Below are 21,563 nucleotides of genomic sequence, written 5' to 3'. Positions count from 1 at the left end.
GGTCTGTCACAATGCATGCTGCTCAGGACTGCAGCCCCATCCACCTCCTTCCCAGGGACCGAGGCCAACACAAAACGCAGGAGCAAACAACAATCCAGGCAATGTGACCTGAAGGAAGTCCCCCCGCCCTGCCCCACCCCAGGCCCACCCAGGGGAATAACAATTTTTCTTGAAATACTGACGATTGAGCCTCACTATGTATTGACATTATATAATTAAAAAGTAAAAGCAAGAAATTCTAATAGTTATAATATATTGGCCATTTACTTTAAGCCAAGAACTCTGATCGGCGCCTTTAATATGAGCCCAATGTAATCCCGGTCACCACCCTGCCATTGGCAGAGGCTCAGAGGGGTACAGCTGGGCTCAGGTTTGACCATTCACATATGGAAGAACCGAAACACAAACCCTCGTCTGACTCCAAAGTCATGCTCTTTGTCCCACCCTCCCAAAGCAGAGAACTCTTCCTTCACCCATTCAGGAAGGAACCAGAACAACCCACGGTAAGAGCATGTAAAACCAAAGATGATGAGCTGATAAGGGGATTTGTTATGCTTAACAATCAGACAGTATGGAAACCATAGCATGGCTAATTAACATATGAAATGTTCAATGTTTTTTTTCCTACATAAAGTTTTTTGGTGAATTTGAAAAGGATCCCTGTCAAAGAGAGGGGTCTCATGGGAGAAGACAAGCAGCTTTGGACCGGGGTCCTGTCCTGGCTTTCTCACCTACCCACCTGAGACCGTGGCAGAAACCAGGCTGAACATGGAATGAGGTAAACACATGAGAATTCACCCAGTGAAGCCTTAAGCCGAGGAACCTTCAAACGGAGCCACCCAAGGGCCTGTTTTCCTTCTAGCTAAAGCTCCTCTTCTTCCTGCCTGGGCCCCTTCTGCGCCCCCCCCGCCCCGAGGATCTCCTCTGGATTCCCTGGTGGTGGAAGTTCCCGGATCTACCCCAGTCCCAGCTCACTGCAGTTACATGGGAAGGCAGCCTCAGAGGCTGGTCTGCCGGGAGGTGCCACCCTGTCTTTCAGACCAGCAGCAGGGCTAGGGCTGTGAACAGGCAGCCATCTGAAAGCCAAGTAGCTGAGCCTGGGAACTGAAACACACAGCCCAGCCGAGAGAGAGAGAGAGAGAGAGAGAGAGAGAGAGAACATCTGATCTGAGTGTGGGTGAGGCTCTATGTGTGTAAGAGTGTGTGAAACTGTATGTGATTGTATGTGTATATGTGTGTGAGTATGAGTGTACAGTGTGTAAGGGTGTAAGAGAGTATGTGGATGTGTGTGTATGAAATCTCCCATCAGTAGAGTAGGCTCCTGGCTTTGGATAAGACTGGCACCAGAGGGGTCTGATGGGTAGGGATTTGGTTCACTAACTGCTTATTTCTCATTGGCTGTGACAAAGATTCTCTCTGTGGCTAAACTCTAGCCAAGCTTCTCGGAGCTGTGCTTGTCAACTAGGCCTCAACTTTTGCCTAGAAAGACTTGAACAAAACACTAATTAGGTTTCTAACTGCTCAAGGCCACATCCCTAGGATGACACTATCCCCCCTTAGAGCATCTGTCTGAGAAAAGCTGTCAGAAGAATATACTGTTTGTTCCAGGCTCCACCTAAAGACAGTCCCCCCCCCACCCCCACTGTCTCCCAGGCTCTGTGGGAGGGTAGGAGCCTAACCCCAATAAACACCAGTTAGCACACCCAGGTGGGTATCACATGAGCCAACTCCTCCTTCCCACTTTCTGTAATTTTTCCCTTATCTGACTCAGTTACTGAGTTCCTGTCACCCCCTCCCTCCTCCTTCACTCTCCCCTTAAAATGCCCAGTCACCTCTGTACAAATTAAAGTTGAGACCAGTTAATGCTGGACTCTTTTCCCTATTGCGATAGTATATTACTGATTAAAATCTGTCCTTACCACTTTACCTGGTGTCGGCTTTGTTACCTTTGACGGTGGCCAACCCCAGCTCTGACGGAAGGAGAGCTGGGACAACCCCAAAGAGCTGACCCTTCAAAGGCCCAGGCTAACTTTAAGGATAAGTGGGGAAGCATGTCCCCCGCAGGTCCGCGTTCCCCTGCCTGAGCTGGCACATCCCACACATGAAACAAATCTCACCCCTTTTATCGTGAACCTGACCCTATAAGTTGTGTGGAAGATAGAAAGAAGGAAGACATTATGGATTTTTAATCTAACAGTTACACCCGCTTTCCTACCCCTTTCCCATCCCAGTGCTAGACCTGTGTGCACACGCACACAAACATTCACACCCAAAGCTTATGACAAATGCCATTTACCACCTGTTTAGTAACAAATTAAACCCAAACATTCTGTTCCAGTCACTCTTTAAACCATAAACGTGTACCAGAAATGCCATTATTTCATCAGATTGTACCAATTGAAATAGATAGGACAATGGGGCCAATATAGCACTGGGATTAAGAGGACAGATCTAAGGTCAGATGGACTTAGGTTTAAGTTCTAGCCTTTTGCTAGCAATGTGATCATGGACATAGCACCTAATTGTAGTGGATACTGTGGTGCTCTGCCCAGATCCCCTTTTAAAAGGCTAGTACCTCCTTTATTCCAGCTGCTGGGGTATCACTGTTGATAGATTACACTAGAAGCTGCTCCTGCCAACAGGAAACTGCATTGCTCAAGGCACTTCCTTCTGGGGTGGCCCATGAGTGGCTGCTGGGACCCCTTGACTCGATTTGAGAACAACCTGATAGGCCATCTCAGTCCCAGGACTCCCTGCAGGACTGGCTGAGGCCACTGCTTCTCCCTCTACTTCTCACTTCTCACGTCTTACTTCCTCACAGGTGGATCTACTGGGAACACTCAGCAGCTAAACATTCCGATGCAACTCTGAGTCTGTGTCCAGGGAATCCAACCTACAACACTACTTTCTAGGCTTAGTTTCCTCATCTGCAATATGGGGATAATAACAGTACCTACAACATAGGATGTGGTGAGGATTATATGAAATCTTGGATAGGAAGTTTTTCTATACAACACCTGGCATATTATAAGCGTTTATTTAATAAGTAGTAGTATTTTTATAATAAAAAGTATGTTAAAATATGCATCTATTGCCGGAAACGGTCCATCCTTGCTGCTTGACACAGTCACTGCAGGAAAGAAACATCTGCACAGCATATGTTTCAATGGACCTGGCGTATATAGCATACTGTTCTTAATATGTTTGCTCCCTTTAGCGCCATGTGTTTTAACCAAGGTCACCTCTCCGAGAAAGGTTGTTTCCCCAGGTGGGGATCTTTTCCCGAGGTTAGGGAGGGGATACAACCCCTTAATTAAGTGCCAGGCGGGTAGTTAAGCTACATAATCTTTACTCCCTGGAATGGAGATAAGAAACGCCCTAACCTTTGTAATAGAAATTGACAGGATTAAAATCGGCTGGTATAAATACGGATGTAACAAGACAATAAACATCAGATCCTGATCAGTTCCTAACCAGAACTCCGACCAGAACTTTGGCTGGAGATCCTGGCTAGAGGTCCTGACTAGGCTGCTGATCAACTGAAGGCTGTCTTCGTGTCATTCCTTCTTCGCCGACTCCGTCCACACCTTTGGGGACCCCTGGACCCGCTGGGATTGGACCCCAGCAATCTATATCATTAAAAGACTCTGTCATTCCACCTGTCCCACTTTGGGGTTTGGTCAGTTACAATCATTCAGACAGTGGGGTAGATTGTTCCCTCCCCATTTTTGCCACATGACTTGCAGGGCCTCCTGTAAATGGTGTCCCTGCCCCGTTGTCATCTGTGGCCATGTGATTTGCTTTGGTCTGAAGAGGCATCGTGATTTTCTGCCAGCTCCTTTGCTCTTCTTTGTCACATGAAGCTGGTAGTGTGTTGATAAACTGGTTCTCAAAAAACAAAAAAATTCTGATTTAAAGTGTTTGCCCATTTCCACAGTGTAAATGCAAAGGTGATTTTAGGCTACCCCAACGATATCACTGAACACGGAGTTGGGAAGAGATGCGCACCATCAACTCTTGAGCTGTGAGCTGGTAGGAGCCAGGGCCGCACAGCACTGGGCATGCCCCACACAGCAGCTGTGGGCCTCAGAAGGAAGGCAAGCAGAACAGAACTTCGACTACCGCCTAGGAAACTCCCACGAACAAGAAACAAACCTTTGTCTTAAAAGCCACTGAGATTTTGGCAGTTGTTATGCCATAAAACTGACTAATACAGATAACAAGGATAATTTTTCCCTTCACAGTTTATTAATGTAATCCCTCTTCATAGGGTTTCACCATGGGCCAGGCACAGTGCTTCATGCTAGGAAAATAATGATAAAGAAAGTCAACACAATCTCTTCCCTCAAGGAACCATCACTGCCCTGAAATGACCACTATTTTGAGCTCGGTAATGCCCATGTCAAAGCCCTCTCCCAGAGGCGCTCTAATGAAGCGGAAGACTAGAATATTCTAACAACCAACAGAATGTAGCTCTCTACTCTCAGAGGAAAATGCCAAGCATCTGCTTTCCTAGCAGGACATGGTCAGTTCGGGCCACAGTTCGAATTCCAGAGATACTTCGAGCAGCTTTAAATCCATCAAACGGAAGATGTTTCTCTGCCTGAGACAGGAAATTCTTAACCTGGGAATGCGGGTCACCACGCAGGGTTTTTCAGCAATGAGACCCAGGAGCCACTTTTCGCCTCACAGCACAGCAAAGACCTTGTAAAACTGTGGCCTCACCCGATGTTCACAGTTTCTTAGGAGAAAATGGATTTGCCGTGTCTCTATGGCTTTTGCTCAGCGTGCTGGCAGCTGTAAAAGAATTCATGTGATTGAAGGCATGAAACTTTAATAAAGCTGGAGGCATACAGGCTGCAAGGTCAACGCCACCCCGCCCAAGGCTCTGTCAGAGAGCATGCCTTTCCACGGATATTCTGACCCATGGTCTGTGTGTTGTTAGGCAGTTACTATGTATTTACAGCCAAGGATAAAAAATATGCCTTCCTTGGGCTAAGGCTTTGTGTAAATATTGGATTTCACATCCTGCAGATGGACTACAGGCTAGATCTCCTTTGTGCAAATGCTGCCTTTCCTCTGGAGAATGGTAGGGCCCCAACCAGCAGGCTCTGTGTCCCTTTCTAGAAAGCTGTTTCCTCCACGACCCCCTCTGGTTGCCTTCACGTCCACGCCTCATGGTCCACCGTGTTCTTCCAGGAGCCCTGGCGTTCTGCTTGGTCTGATACCACCAGGCAACCGTGGGAAGAAGAAAAACAGATTTGAGATCTGTAAGTGCCCAGTTCTCTATAGTATTTATTTAAGTGCCCCAGGTAGAGATTCTCAGATCTATAAGTAAGGGCTGTTTATGAACAGCACAGCAAATAAAACTGTGGCCTCACCCAATGTCCATTTTCTTAGGAGAAAATGGATTTGCCGTGTCTCTATGGCTTTTGCTTAGCGTGCTGGCAGCTGTAAAAGAATTCATGCAGGAGCTGTGATTGAAGGCATGAAACTTTAATAAAGCTGATGGCATACAGGCTGCAAGGTCAATGCCACCCCGCCCAAGGCTCCGTCAGAGAGCACGCCTTTCCAGGGATATTCTGACCCACGATCTGTGTTAGTTAGGGGTCCCCAAGGCTTTCTTGGTAAACAAACACATGATGAGGCCAAAAACATGCTGTTTGAAATGTAGGTGATAAAGTGAAAAATCACTGGGCTATTTTTCATATGTAAATGCTTTCCCTGTGCTCTTTTGGAGACTCAAGTGTTAAATGCTAAAGCAAAAATGACTTCTTATTCATTCCCCTCAAATTTCCAGGGATCAGAACAAAACAGCTGGTGGGAGCAAGACTTTTTATTTGTTTTAAGAAATAACTTTTTACCCCTTATTTCAAAAGCAGAACATGCTCATTTCAGAAAAGTCAGAAAATAAAAGGACTTAGAAGAAAAAAAATAAAACTATCAATATCTCCAGAGTCACACAGCCTCATGATGAACTCTTTATGTTTATCCTGTGAAATCTTGTATACATTTATAGGCAGATATGCATATCTCTAAATAATGTAAATCAACAAAACTGAGATCATGTCATATGCCCATTGCTCGCTTAAAATCCCCTCTTTTCACTTAATATACTATAAATATTTTTGCATCTGACTAGATATATGACAATAACCTTTTTAATAGCTATATGACACTGATAAAATTTGCTAAGTGGTAGGCACTGCTTGCAATGTTTTACACATATTAACTCATCTTTAAAACAACTCAGCAAAGGTGAGTACTATTATTACTCAATTTTTTTATAGTGATAGAATTCAGGCAAGGGAGGTTACGTGGTCCAAAGTCATAAGCAGTTAAAAAGCAGAGCAGGGATTCAAATCCAGAGATTTTGTGGCCAGAATCTATTCTATTAACTGCTAATCTGTAAGGTAATGACTGTGTGGGTGCCTCATGATTTATTTAACCAATCTCCTATTTTAGGACATTTAGTTTGTTTCCATCTTGTTGCAAAGAGCTGAAATGAAATTCACATAGTAAATATTTAAACACATTTTTTGATTATTCCTATTTCCAGAAATGAAATTGCTTGATCAACAAACTTTCAAAATGTAGAGGTTTTTAAAAATCATGTTATCAAAATGTCCCTCTGAGTGGGAGTTCAATTTACACTCCTGCTGTGGTGAGTGATGAGAGTAATACTTGCCTGTATATCTTAATCCAATTATAATTTATACTAGTGGCCCAGTGCATGAAATTCATACACATTAAAAGGGAATTAATTAGAGGAAATATTTTAATATTGCTATTTGCCCTTTCTCTATAATAGAAGTGTCAGAGTTGAAAGAAAATTAGTAAAATGTATATGAAAATCTCCCTCCTCTCAGAGTCTGGGGTGTGCTGGGGGACCCAGAGTCAAGTCCCCGCCCACCCGCACGCTTCTTGAAATCGTGCGAGAGCCAGACCCGGCCCGGCCCCACACCCATCAAGCCCCACTGGGCAGGGGGCACAGCCTCTGGCCCCCCATCAAGCACTGCTGGGCAGGGGGCGCGGCCTCAGGTTCCCTGTCAAGCCTTACTGGGCGGGGGGCGTGGCCCCTGGTCCCCTCTTAAGCCCCACCGGGCGGGGAGCCCAGTGTGAGGGCGCGAGGGCACCAGGACATAAAGACCATTTGCATATTAGCTCTTTATTATATAGAATTTCTTTGTTACCTGATAGGTAAAGAATGGAATCTCATTTATTAAATTTGCATTTAAAAATTACCAGAGTGGTGTGTTTTTTAAAGCTTCTTACTGATCTTTTCTTTGTAGTTAAGGTGTAAGTTCTCATTGGTATTATTTGTAAAGCAGTTGGAAGAGGTGCTAGCCCACAGTGTTTGTTAGATTAGTGTCTTTGCACTGCTGATGACTATCAGTGAACAAGGCTGGCCTCATCATGTGTTTGCTCACCAAGAAAGCCTTGGGGACCCCAAACTAAAAAATGATCTGAAAATTTTAGGTAGTCTGTTGAAGAGGAAGTGAAAAGTCATGGATTACTCTTTAGAATTTATAGTATAATCATTATTTTGTGGACAGATGCACGTGTATGGTAGCTTCTGGTAAATATTCAATGGGTGTAAGAGAAGAATATATTTTCTTATAGGAGTGGAGGATAGATGTATAAGATAATATTCATAATATAAACTTTCATAATACATTTATAAACATAACTGAACTTGTTAACTGGGTTAATCAGAAATCTTGTATTCTTGCTCATTATTTGCCTCCTTGACTTATAGCATTCTAAAATAAACAGGTGATCGCATTTCTCACAAGGATTGTGCTTTGATCATGTTCTCCTTTGTATCTAGTTTTTGCTTTATGTAATCTGTGGCTTTGTTGTTTGTTACATCTTCTTTGTGCATTCATTATACCTTTAACATCAGATCAGATCCTTCTGTTTCACTTAGTTCTTTCGGTCTGAAACTCCTTTTCACTCGATGCTATTATATATACCCTCCTTGCTCTTTCTATCTCTCTAGTATAACTTTGCTTACCTTTTATTTTAAAACTACATTTGTTTTAAATTCAATCTGATGTTTATTTCCTTTATCATAGGGAAATTTGGGCTATTTACATTTATTGTATTAATTGACATAGTTGGTTTTTCCATCAATATTGTTTACAGTATAACTATTAGTTATAACCCATTTTCCTTTTTTTAAATTTCAGTGGCTTTATTACATTTCTTTTAATATCTTAATCCCACTCAACAATTAATTTGGATGTTTTGCTATGCTTTTTCATGTTGCAAGCTGTTACCTTCTCATCTTTCATCACATGTAAACCTACATTTGTCCATCACTAAGTCAAAATTAACTAATAACTTTGATCCTCCTGCTCTACCACATTCCACAAAATGCTTCACTCAATGTTTAGTATCTCTTGTAAATTAAGAATTAACATTCTAAGTAACCCCGGATCAACTAGATATTAAAACTGAATTTATGAATTATCTAGATATTGAGAAGGAATAGTTTACAAAAATATATTGCTTTTAAAATGTGATGTTTAGACTAGGAAACCCAAATGCTCTTTACAACATTGTTCCCACTAGGAATACTGTTCTTAGATGAAATTAAAAAAAACAAGAACAGTTTTTTCTCCTTCTCCCTATCCTGCACCTCCTAGACCCAGAATAGAATCCTTCCCACCTGTCCTATATTTTCAAAGCTAAATCACAATGGTAGCCAGATCATAAAAGAAAGAGGTGGCTTTTCTGCCCTTAAGTGCTTACATCTAGGATGGCTCTTGCAGACTGTTCTTATGTTCTGAACATTCAATAATTTCAGAGTGTATTTTCTTCCAGTATTAAGTTATGAGTTTCATTGCAAGATACAATGGCTTCCCCCTTCTCTCTTTTTTTTCCTCTTTAAAAATTGTTAACACTATTATAGCTGTCCTCCCCCCTCCCCATTTATGGCTTCTCTCTCTTTATGTAATACTAGAGGCCTGTTGCGCGAAGATTCGTGCAAGAATGGGCCTTCCTTCTCCTGGCTGCTGGCACCGCCTTTGCTTGGGCTGGAGCCGCCTTTCCACTTTCCCACACTGCCCAGAGGCCTGGAGCAGCTGGCCATGGTGATGACACAAGCATCCTGCCCCACCCCTGGCCGCTCGGGGCCTGCATGTGCAAATTAACCCGCCATCTTTGTTGGGTTAATTTGCATACTCACTCCTGATTGGCTGGTGGGTGTCACGAAGGTATGGTCAATTTGCATCTTTCTCTTATATTAGTGTAGATTTTTTTCATAACTTCAAAGAATAGATCATAGCTAAGCAACCCTGTATCTGGAATTGACAACACAAGATGCCTTTAAACTTTACTGGGAGACAATTACAATTGATGGCATTATCATCTATTCCTCAGCCTTTGAGATAGCTTGGGAGGGATAGAAGCCACACTAGTGGCCTTACATCAGTGAGCTGCATTAATTACTATTCACTTCAATGGAGCACCTGTGCCTCAGCAGCATCACTGGAACAGGACTCAGCCACGCCACCACAATTGGAGTGACTGGGTATTGATTTTATTTCTTGATAGAGTAGGCAAAATAATGGCCCCCACTAATGTCCACACCCTAATCCTTGCACCTGTGAATATATTGTCTTACACAGCCACAGGGACTTGGAAGGTGTGACTAAGGTTATGGATGTTGAGATGGGAAGATTATCCTGGATTATCTGGCTGAGACCATTCTACTCACACGAGTTCTTAAAAGTAGAGGGCCTCTGGGCTATGTCAATAAGAGAGAGATGTGCCTTCAGGAGAAGGATCAGCGAGCAGTCACATTGCTGGTTCTGAAGTTGGCCACAAGCTGATGAATGGAGGCAGCCTCTAGATGGAAAAGGCCAGGAAAGGAATTCCTCCTAGAACATCCAGAAGGGACTCAGTTCTGTGTGTTGGACTCATGACCTACAGAACTATAAGACTTAAAAAAATCTGTGCTGTTTTAAGTCACAAGATTTTTGGTAAGAGAAACCTAATGCACCAGAGAAGGCAGTCAGTTGAGCTGGATGCTTACTCCCTTTGGCAATGGCCAAATTGCTTCACTTGACATTTTATAAATTTGTTTAGAATATGCATCTTTTGCTTTCCCTTTGGAGTTCAGACGCTTTAGATGGAAAGCAACATGACCACAAAGAATAAAAAGAATCTGACTCATCACAATCTGTGGACACATTTCAAGGTGGAGTGAAGGACCAAGAATTGGCTCTTCAGCTCTTTTCATACACTTGTGCAGTATTTGAGGCACCTTGGCTCCTGATAAACTAGAATTCTGTGAGAACGAGCTGGCTCATCAGTCCTGTAGCTAACCATCAAAAGTGAAGCTTCTCCATCAGGCTGGAGTCAACTATTGAATTTCACTGACTTCCTAAAAGTAGGAACAGAAATAGATTTTTGGTCTCTTCAGAGCAAGTGGCGATTGTTCATTTAAGAAGCCTGAACTGATGTGTGTTTTGAATAATGAAGTATTCCTTTTCAACTTAAATCTGTTCTGGTCATCAGCTTATTTGAACTTGTATTTATCTTTAAAAAGCTACATTTTTCAAGGGCTGGCAAATGTTAATCATAATATCTGAATTTTAATTCTGACTTCTGGACCCCACTACAGCATTGATGCAGACATCAGCATAGCTTCTTTATAAACAAAGAACACACAAGGAGAGATGCTACACACCCACTAGACTGACAACACTGAGTGCTGGTGAGAATGGGGAGAATCACACATTGCTGCTGGGAGTTAAAATGGTACAACCATTTCCCACTTGGGAAAACTGGAGCTTTCTAATAAAGTTAAATATACTCCTACCCTACATGACAGCATATGTCCACAAAAGACTTGATAAAGTGTTCATAGCAGCTTCATTTATAATAGCCCCAAGCTGGAAATAGCCCAAATATCTACCAATAATAACAGGGGTAAATACATCATTTCTATTCATACAATGGAATACTGCTTAGTAGTAAGAAAGTACAAGCTAATGATATAAGCAAAACAAGTGATTTCAAAAATATTATGCTAAGCAAAAGAAGCCACAACAAAAAAGTACATATTGTATTTATGTAAAGTTCAAGAACAGGCAGAAGTAATCTATGATGATAGAAGTCAGAAAAATGGTGACTGTAGGAGGTGGAGAGATTGGAAAGTGTTGTGAGGAAATTCTCTAAGGTATAGAGGTTCTTTATCTTGGTCTGGGTGGTAATTACATATCTATATATACATATACAGACATATATATGTAAAAGTTTATTGAGCTGTAAACATAAGGTTTGTATATTCTGCTATAGATAATTTATGCTTTTAAAAAATGGACTTTTTCCCTAAGAATAAATACTCCTTATATAATTTAATTTCTATTTACTAAGAATTCCATACTGTGTAGGAAAAAAGTTTTATTTTCAGATGGTTTTATTTTTTCCAATTGAATTTAAATAAATACTCACAAAACCCTCAAGCCTCATATGCTCAATATTGAGAGCCCTCCACTCAGAGGCTGTTTCTCTCATGCCCTTCCCCTGGTCCTGCTGTCATTTTTCTTCTGTTGCAGACACCCAGCACCACCTGAAATCTAGTCACATGGCAACTGCCAACTTGGTTCTGTGCCCTCTCACAATAACATAATTTTAAATATAAAGACGTGTCTGGCTGATGGTCCTTCAAGAGGAAATGTATACCTAATTTGAAAAGTGGCGATTCCTCAGAGGGAGCAGTAATGATTAGAGCCAAATAGTGAGAAATTAGATGACACACCCCCACTTCGCCAATACCTCTGCCCACCCTCAAAAATGCCCCACCCTTTAGGAAGGCACAACTACCATAAGGCTTGTAATATGTACGTGCTCTTCCTGGTCAACTCATGATGCCGTAAGTTTGTAGGAAGGACTTGTGGGCTGATGTGCTGGGTTCCTTTACTTTGACTATGAGTGTGAGAAGCATGTGCTCCTTTCATATCCTCTATAATAAAAGGCTAATATGGAAATCGACTGAACAGCGGAATAACCGGTTGCTGTGATGCACACTGACCACCAGGGGGCAGATGCTCAACACAGGAGCCTCCCCCTAGTGGTCAGTGCGCTCCCACAGGGGGAGTGCCACTCAGCCAGAAGCTGGGCTCACGGTGGTGGGAGCCTCTCCCGCCTCCACAGCAGCGCTAAGGATGTCCGACTGCTGGCTTAGGCCCGTTCCCTAAGCAATCAGTCGGACATCCCCCAAGGGCTCCCGGACTGCAGGGCACAGGCTGGGCTGAGGGACACATCCCCCCAAGTGCATGAATTTTGTGCACCAGGCCTCTAGTTGATAATAAACCCACACATTCTGCCTCTGGCAGTCCTAACATTTAATTTATAAAGCCTAAATACAGTGCAATTAAATTATCCTTAACATAACTCTCCCTCTCACTATCATGGTTTTAATTACTCTGAGAACAAACCAAACACAATCTTATTATTCTAATAAATGATCCTCTTTATTGGCAAAACAGAAACCCCTTGGGATATCTTCAATGGCTTCTGAAACACATTTAGGAATCCCCCCTCCACACCCAGTATGGCAAGGTTTTAATAGGGTCCAGCATTTATAGGTCAATTTCCATCCAAAGTAAAATTAACAGTGATCATCAATATTGCTCAGAGAAATGGATTTAAGCCATGTCTGGTTTCCTTTTACCCTTTCCCTCTGCATCTTTGTCAAGCCCCATCTTCATGCAAGTGAATTGCAGTGCCAGCCCAGTGAAATGGGAATGGTTGCCATGACAACAGGTCTTTGCTCTGCTAGTTAGAATGTAAGATTTGACTCCTGCAGAAATAAATCTCACCATGGGAGTGGGTTGATTTTGTAAACAACTTAATAACTGTGCAATCATTTCCAAAGAAAAGCCTGTTACAAGCTTGCAGGAGCAAGGGTAGGTTATGCGAGGTGACTGGTGAATCTGCCGCGAACATCACACAGACAGCAACGTGCAGGAAATGCCTGTTTTGAGCTGCTGCACTTGCTCTGTTCTGCACCCGCCAAGTGTGGGCTGCACAGCCTGGACCTCCTGTGAATTTCAATGATGTTTTAATCTGAGGTGGAGGGAATAGATTTTAGTGCATCTCATAGCAAATGACAAGTGTTCACCTCCAAATGTCTTTCTTCTTATTTCCAGTAACCATTATTAGTTCCTTGAAAAGATGAGATTCCCAGAGCTGTTGTTAAGGCATCCGATATGGTATGGATTTAATTTCTTATTATCTATTTCTCTGTTAAAACTAGGTGCTGCTGTTGTACCTCTTTGCCATCATTTCCTCTTCTTAGTAATCTACCTTTTTTAATAATTAAAAATTGTATGGAAACATTTTCAGGTTTTTCATTTTGATTTAAAAGCCTAACATGATGTTGTTTCAAATAATGCTTTACTAGTACAAATGTATTTTGCCAACAACATTTACTATACTGATCATAATGGTTAATTGAAATTTGCAAGAAAAGAATGCAGTCAATGTAATGGTAGATGCTTAAAGCGAATTCCATGAACTCCAGTCCTGAATCCATTGAGCCATGTTTCCTTCTGAGCAGCGGGACTCACTGCTGGAGCAGGAAATGCTGCTGGAGTGAGGTTGTGTGCTCAGCAGAGATCAGAGGAGGGGATGAGTGTGCAGCTCTGAAGATGGATGCAATTAGTCAAGATGTGATGAGGACCCTCTGCCAAGTGCAAACCTGATAGCTAAATCAATTCCCTCCCATCCCGCCTCGTGATGCATTATGCTAAGGGAGCTGGTTTTTAAAAGCCACTGCAAGTATTCAACAGCAATGTCTCAGTACACTGCCTGTCACTGTCCCCACCCAGCAGAAGACAATTATGGTCAAATATGGGAAAGTGTTCATCTATGTTGCTCACTGTCTTGTCCCCTCAGCCTGCCCCCTCTTCCTATGCCATCTCTCTCTTTCCTTCTCTCAAAGCTTAGGAATGATCTGATACCAGTTACTAAAGAATGATCTGCCAAATACCCCATCCATCATCCTTTCATTGAAATTCATCCACATTAAATTTTTATCTAAACCAAAGATTTCCCTTTTAAATCTTTTATTTCTAGTTGTCGAATGAAAGACTTTGTCTTTAGCTAAGGAAATTTTTCGTAATGTTGAGAAAAGTAAAATTAGGAAATCTGAATAAAATCAGTGGACTGTATCAATGTCATGTAATATTGTGATATTGTACTATAGTTTGTGCAAAATGTTACCACTGGGGAAACTGGGATGAGGGTAGAAGAATTTGTCTATAGCTAGCATAGGCATGGAGGTGTAAGATGGCCTGCCCTGGTTGGAATGGTGAGCCGCTCAGTGTGGCTGCAGTAGGGCAGTGAGAAGACGTGGTCCAGAGATTTCTTGATGCTCTCTCTGTTTCCAGTAGTAAACACAGCCATCACTAATCAAACTGTTCCTAACTTTCTTAAATTACCAGGCATAGGCATTATGCTTGGGTTTATTCTGCTGGCTTTCAGAAAAGGTCTGAACTATCATCTCATTAGCAGTATAATTTACCTTGTACCCAGTGATATGCCTTTAAAATCCATTAGAGTCTATCTATCTTGAAGTTTTTAATTCTTTGATATATCATCATTAAAATAGTGCTAGGCTGTTTCAAAAACCTCAAAGATGATTGATTTGGGCAAGAACAATCAGAAAATTCAAAAGCAAATGGCTGGGTTAGATTTTGAATGCACAAATGAGAAGTCATTACACCTCAGTCTTATCATTTACATTAACATAGTTCAGTGTAGGCACCATTATGGTCTTTTATTCTTTCTTCAGGACTGAAGAGATTACACTGGGTCTCATTGTGAATGCAGTCATGTGAATGCTTCTTAGCACCAAGAATCTGCACATGCTGTGGACTTTTGCCCATTAGAATGTCTTCTTCCCAGACATATTCATTACAGTGTTGCCACCACTGGTCAGAGCAACTTGGAAATGACCTTCACAAAGAGTTACCATTCGTGTGTGTGTGTGTGCGTGTGTGCGTGTGTGTGTGTGTGTGTGTGGTTTTTTTTTATTTTCTCATCCAACACACACGTGCACACACACACTCACACACTGAATACCCACTCTGGGGTAGACACTGTTCCATGCATTGGAGATAGGATGGTGAACAAAATGAATTCCTGCCCTCATAGAGCTCACAATTCTGATGGGAGACAAAAGAAGAAAGATAGATATAGACATATAGATATATAATGTAAGACTATATATATATATATATATATATGACAGATATATATATCACTATAATGTCAGATAGTGAGAGTTACGTTGGACAAAAATAGAATGGGGTAAGGGGAGAGGGAGAGAGAGAAAGTGAATGTGTGCATGGGCACCCTATTGTGGGGTCTCAGGGAAGGCCTTTCTCAGTGGGTATCTTTTGAACAGGGGCCCGAATAAAGCAAGGAAGCAAAACTATGTGAATATCTGGGAGAAAACCAATCCAGGCAGAGGGAATGAGATAGGTATGTGTGAGAAGTGGCAAAAAGATGAGTGTGCCTGAAGAAGGACGAGGTGGGTCAAGAGTGGTAAAAAAGAGGTTCAGAGTGAAGGACCAAGTCGGGTAGGCTTTGTAGGTAAGGAATTTTGGATTTGATGGGAAGGTATTGGACAGAATGATATGATCTGATTGACCAGTTACATAAAAGTTATTATAATCATGCAACCACAGAAGATTATATTCTTCCAAATTGACCATATCTATACTTCTCTTCCTACAAGTACTTCTAACAATGTGACCCAACAAGAAAAGGGCTCTATGTTCCCTCTCCTTGAATCTGGGGGGAAGCTTGGGATTGTCCCAACCAGTTAGAAGTGATTGTATGTGCCTTCTAAGGATGGGTAGTAAAAACAATAAAGTTTCTGTTTGGCTTCAAATCTCTGTCTCTGTCTTCTGCTTTCCCCTCCCTCTTATCTTCCTTCCCTCCCCCTTTTTTTCCCCTGCCATCCCTTCCTCCTTCCCTTTTTTTCCCCCATGGATGCTCACAATTGGAAGGCAGCTGCCATGTTGTGAGGAAGCCCAGACCACTTGGGAAAACTGACATACAGAGGAACTAGGGCTTCCTGCAGATGGCCAACACCAGTTTGCCAGCTGATTGATGAGGCTCCTTGGAAATGGATTCCACAACCCAGCTTTCCTCCCTGAGCTTTCCGATGACTTTGGCACCAGCTAACATCTGACCGAAACCTCACGAACCACCAAGGCAAGCCACTCCTGATTCCTGACCCACAGACACTGTGCAACGATGAATTGTTTTTAGTCTCTAAGCGGTGTTTAAGATCTAGAACATGTAAAGTTTTGTAGGTCATAGTAAGGACCTTGGATTTAATTCTAAGTGTGGTGGCAACTCATTGGAGAGTTTTAACAAGAAATTGATATGCTGTGATTTACCAGTTACAAAAAAATATTATCGTAACTAGATAACCACAGGAAACCCTCTTTGTCCCTAAAATTTTTATCTATCTTTTTTCCTTCTATTCTCCATCCTTGCTCTCTCTTTAATGTCTCTCTCTAGCTCTCTTTCTCTCCTCCCAGTCCTGTTGCTTTCTTCATTCCTCTCAGTTATTCTCATTTTTTCCCTCCTTGGCCTGTCCAAGGCCATTCAGAGGAGCTGTAATTCTGTTAGCCAAACCATCACTGTGAAGGAAGGGTTGAAGAGAAATTTGGAGTGGGTGGGATGAAGGCAAGCAGACCTTACCTGGAAAACCTATGCTGCACTGAGGTTGAGAGATGGAAATTTTTATATAAAATACCTAGGGAGAGATGCATTCATGTAACTTGCTAGTGTGGGTGTAATTATCAGAGGAGTATAACGCAAATAGCTAAATGATCCTAAACTTGGATTGTTAGTGAGGTGAAATGTGGTCCCCCGAAGAAAAAGATACAACAGTCTAGCAAACCATACTTAAGGTCTTTTATATGACAGGCGTAATGATCCAGCTACTAAGTTTTATTAATGTCCTTATCTGGCTTGTCATTAAATTAATTCTCCCAACACACATTTTCCAATGGTGGAAAAAAGTCCTATAATTGTTGTAAAGCAAACTACCAACTCCCTACCACTTAATGAACCCCTTTAAAAATAACACAAGAGACAGGTTCACCAACAAGATTAGGAATTATTTGTTGGCTAATAATGACTCTTCAACATCTTCTTACCCCCATTGTGTCTGCTGGAATCCCTCTTCTCCTGGGAATTAAATTTGATCATTATCAGCCTTATCCCTTAGCACTATTTATTTCTGGCTATCAACCATTGCTATTAGGAACACTTAATTTGTATTTAATCCGTATGGATTTAATTTTAAGTGGAAAGAAGACAACAACTTTGATTGCCTGAAGCATCACAGTCGATCTGACATACCATCCATCATGCTTCAATGGTATGAACCCTCGATTTCAAAGTAGGAGGTTTAATGTAGGCACAGAGGTTGCCAAGATTCTATAACATTGAGATTAGCTGTTGCCACTAGGTACTCAGACTTTATTACTTAAGCAGATTCTTCTTCAGCCCTTTTTTAGACTCCAGGAGCAGACATCATTGCCTATAAATCTCTAGTTGTTGAGAGTGAGGGTACAGCAGGTCACATCACTTTATTGGTACCCTGTATGTATAAGCCCCATACTTCACTCCTGACATTGATGGAGATAAGTTGTCATTTTACCATCTTTAGTGTCAAAACAAAACAAAACTCAGAATAAAAAAGAATCTTGAAAAATGACTTGTGCAAAACACTTATATTTCATATTTATGAAATGTTTTATTAATGATAATAAGATGAGCTTTATTTTGGGTACTCTCACAACATTTATCAGAGAGCCCCAAGAGGAGTCAAGTTTCAATTGTCCACTTCCTTCCATGGTCCTCAGGGAAATCCTGTGCTTCTTCTAGCACTTTCTTTAAAGAGCTGAGTCTTCACGGAGGGGTGTCTCTGGTTGATGGGGAAATGATGCACAGCACAGACTGACAGTAGGGGATGCCTCAATTCAAATGCAGAAAAGGTCATTCAACACTCAGTGTGAAGTGCATGGTTCACACGCTTTGGGAGTGTCTCAGAGACCCAGGATCAACTGTAAAATTGATCAAAACAGGCATTTTTATGGATGGGAACAGTTACAAAGATATTCAGGATAAAGACTACAAAGGAAAAAATTTATGGGCAAGGATGAGTCGACAAGGGTCTGCTGTCTTAAAATCTTTAATAAAGACAGTTGTCAGTTTAATCAGCTACCATCTCCAAAGATAGATGGTCAACCTGAATTTTAAAAATTCATTATCTTAAAATTTAATTATTAAGTCCAGAGACTATCACAGAATTAACTAATCTTTCTCTAGAAACCGTTCTGACATCATTTTGAAAGTATGATTTATGACTCACATAGAAGAAAAAGGATTGGATCTTATACTCACTTGGCTTATTACTTTGAAGTTATGATGTTATTTCATGAAGTCCCAATGCTATCAATTGTAAGAAGGACCATTACTTTATGTTCCAATAAGGAAGAAAAGCATTGCCAATTAAACTATAAAACAATGTTTTCATATCACATTGATTGTAAGACATGTCCTGATGGCAAAGATCATAAGATGTGAAAAAAAAAATGTGTGTGGTAGGCAGAATAATGGTCCCCAAACACGACCACATTCCAATCCCTGGGACCTATAAATCTGTTAGGTTATATGGCAAAAGAGAATTAAGGTTGTTAATCAGTAGATTGGGGGATTATCCTGGGTTATAATCACAATGTAATCACAAGGTCCTTAAAGTGGAAGATAGAGGCAGAAGTCAGAGGGGGATCTGATTACAGAAGAATGGTCAGAGAAAAGTAAGGTTGCTGGCTTTGAAGATGGAGAAAGGGGCTATCAGTCAAGAAATGTGGGCGGCCTCCAGAAAAGACAAGGGTGTGAATTCTCATCTAGAGCCTCCAGAAAGGAATGCTGCCCTGCTGACACCTTGATTTTAGCCTAGAGAGACTTGATCACGACTTCTAATCTACAGAATTGTAAAGATAATACATAAATTTGTGTTTGGTTCAAGCCACTAAGTTTGTAGAACTTGTTATGGCAGGGATAGGAAGCTCATGTTATATACATCTTAGAATCCATAAATGCAATATAACTTGTACAGATTTGAAATTATAATATGTATATTTTACTAGGTATAAAAATTCATGAGAATTATTCAACTATTACTCATAAATAAACAATTTTAGACAATCATGAAATGATTAATTATACACTCTTCTGCCATAGGAAACAACCTTCATTAGGACATATAAATTCAGAACTAACCTCACTACTCAACACTCCACTCATGTCTCTGATGTTTCATCCACTTCTATTTATTATAGATGTGGAAAAGCCAGCCTTTACAACGGGACAAAAATTATGCCTATGCATTCATCATCCTTGATCCAGCTAAAAAATGAGTATTTCAGAAGTATTAAAACCTCTCTAACTAGACCAGAAATTAGTTTACAGTTAGTGAGTCTTTATCATGCAATGAAATGAAAAAAATAATATTTATTTTCTTTAAAAAGTTTAAAAAATAAAATTATCTGTGTTAGCCCCCGATCCAGCACATAAATAGATCAATTCTACACAAATGCAGAGTTTGCAACTGTATTACCTAAATCCGAAGCTGAATTTCTAACAACAAAGCAAAATAAATGAAATAATCCCTAATGCCAGATATGCTACACTCTAGATCCCAGAACTCATAATCTCACATATAAAACCTTGACATTAAACAAAGGAGTCCAGCATTTTTTCAGGCAGTTTGAAATGTCATCTCACATGTGCACAACAAACTATTCATCAAGAGGTACAGTACTCTGAATATAAAATAAGTGACCCAGGCAGTTGGTTTGGATCAAGAGCTTAGCAAACCATCAAAGGAAATTATTATTTTGTTATTCTTAGGCCATTATCTTTCCTCCCAGTGTCACAATTCCAGAATCTCAATTGTAGCTGGTCCAAGTTCTTGATTTTTCTGGCAAGCAGTTTTTATTTCTTTGTTTCTGCTATCATTGCTGTCTTGTCATCCATAATGCAATTTGCCCAAGCCTTTCCCCTATCTCCTTCATATCAAAGGTCAGTGTTTTCAGTTTCTGGGATCAAGAAGAAATATTTATTAAAGTGAAATAGACATTTAAGGCTATATCTTGTAACTCTTAATATTCATCTGGCTTAGCTTAGCTTCTGCCCATCAGATAAACAAACCCATCTCCCATTCATTAACAGAATCATTCTGGAGCCTTTTACTTTTTGAAGTATTTATTGAGAAATCTCTTTGCATAGACAGCATAGGACCTCAGACATTATATCTTCTTGCTCTAAGTCTCCTGATTTTTATTTTATCACCCTAAAACCCTATTGTCCTTTGGTAAGAATTGCTGCTCACACTTTAAAGGGAAGCAAATTACTTGGGTAGCCTTGACAGCAAATGACTGAGCTAATGAATTGCTCTATCACTGCTATTAGCCTGATTATTATTAGGAGTGCTGCTCTTTTGACAGAATTAAAATGTTTCTGTCTTCTAAATTTACAGATATCCCTGTAGTTGTATTCAAGAAAGTTATAATGGAAATCTTATTATTTTCTCCTATAGATCAAGAGATTTGTTTTCTGGAAATCATCATAATTAATATTATTAAAATTTGAGTTCCCTATATCTTATAGTCATATTCTACCTGCTAAAATAAAATACATTAAATTTAATACATTGCTTTATCATATTTGAAATTTTTTCTTAGATTTTTTTCATTTTTAAAATCTACTTGTCAACTGTCCATAAAAATATGACATGCATGGGCAGAATAGCATTGTATATTAGCAATTTTTCAGAAGGTATAAAAATCATGTTTTTATTTTTGTTATAAAATTAAAATTGTGGTCTTTTCATCTGAATTTACTTTTATTTTAATAGAATAGTCTATTGATAAAAAATAGGCCAAGCTTTTAAATCCACAAATCAAAAAGATTCTTTTGAGATTAAAACATCTGTATAAGACTAAACCATCTCTCTCAAATTCAAGTAAGAAAGACGTTGATACATCAATTCAAAGACGAATTAAATATAATTTACTCAAAGAAGAGAACTTTGGGGCCTGATTTCAAGCCAATTTATTCTAATTTTAAATTAAATTCTAACAACCTTGATTATTTATTTAGCTTCTAAGTCTACAACTCATTGAAAGTAACACTTTTATCAACAGATTGCAGCTGGAGGTGGCAGCTGATAGCCTATCAGCGAAGAGATTGAAAAGCAAGAGAAAATGAAGAAAAGACCCGTGGTAATCTAGGGGCCTGGACTAACACATTTCAACCCCCCACAGTAGGGTGGAGGGGTCCTCGTATTATAGCACAACACAATCATGCACTGGAACCCAAAGCTGAAACTAGAATCTAGTCCAGGCATAACCACCTCTTATCTGAGGGCCCTTGAGCTACTCAGTAGCTATGCGCTTCTCATCCACAGAACGGGGAGTTATTCCTGCTTTGCCTGCTCTATCAACATCATT

The 21,563-nt window shown here is 40.6% G+C and overlaps 1 protein-coding gene across 1 annotated transcript in view; it reads right to left on the bottom strand.

The window, feature by feature from the left end:
* Positions 1–21,563, bottom strand: part of TRIM9 (tripartite motif containing 9) — an 89,660-nt gene that overhangs the window by 48,305 nt on the left and 19,792 nt on the right. The window lies entirely within an intron of this gene.

The sequence above is a fragment of the Myotis lucifugus genome, unplaced genomic scaffold (assembly GCF_000147115.1).
Source record: "Myotis lucifugus unplaced genomic scaffold, Myoluc2.0 scaffold_304, whole genome shotgun sequence".
NCBI lineage: Eukaryota > Metazoa > Chordata > Mammalia > Chiroptera > Vespertilionidae > Myotis > Myotis lucifugus.
This window is presented reverse-complemented; position numbering and strand designations above follow the sequence as displayed.